This window comes from Rhagoletis pomonella, unplaced genomic scaffold (assembly GCF_013731165.1).
Source record: "Rhagoletis pomonella isolate Grant_MI unplaced genomic scaffold, Rhpom_1.0 Rhpom_scaffold_00113, whole genome shotgun sequence".
In the NCBI taxonomy this organism is placed as follows: domain Eukaryota; kingdom Metazoa; phylum Arthropoda; class Insecta; order Diptera; family Tephritidae; genus Rhagoletis; species Rhagoletis pomonella.
The window spans coordinates 29,957-30,254 of NW_023458667.1; positions in this window are offsets into that span (position 1 = coordinate 29,957).

Genomic DNA, 298 nt, shown 5'->3' on the forward strand with positions numbered 1-298 from the left:
GCGGATCTTCTTGGCCATCCAAACCGAGCTCGTTGAATACTCTTTTTTCTATCAAGAACCTTCGTCTAGAAACGCAAATATGTTTATTACTTTATTTTTGGAGTACACGCGAATTGGCGCGATTCTAAAAAGAGGTTGTGATTTTCCATACCTATTACTGTGCGCGTTTACCTGTGCCGAGGGCTCAATTGCATTCGTACTTACTGGGTCAACATGACTTGTCGCAGTGCTCGACCTGTGAAGCAAGGGATGATGTTTAGCAGTACATCCATCTTTATTGCAGATTCTATTCAAAAAA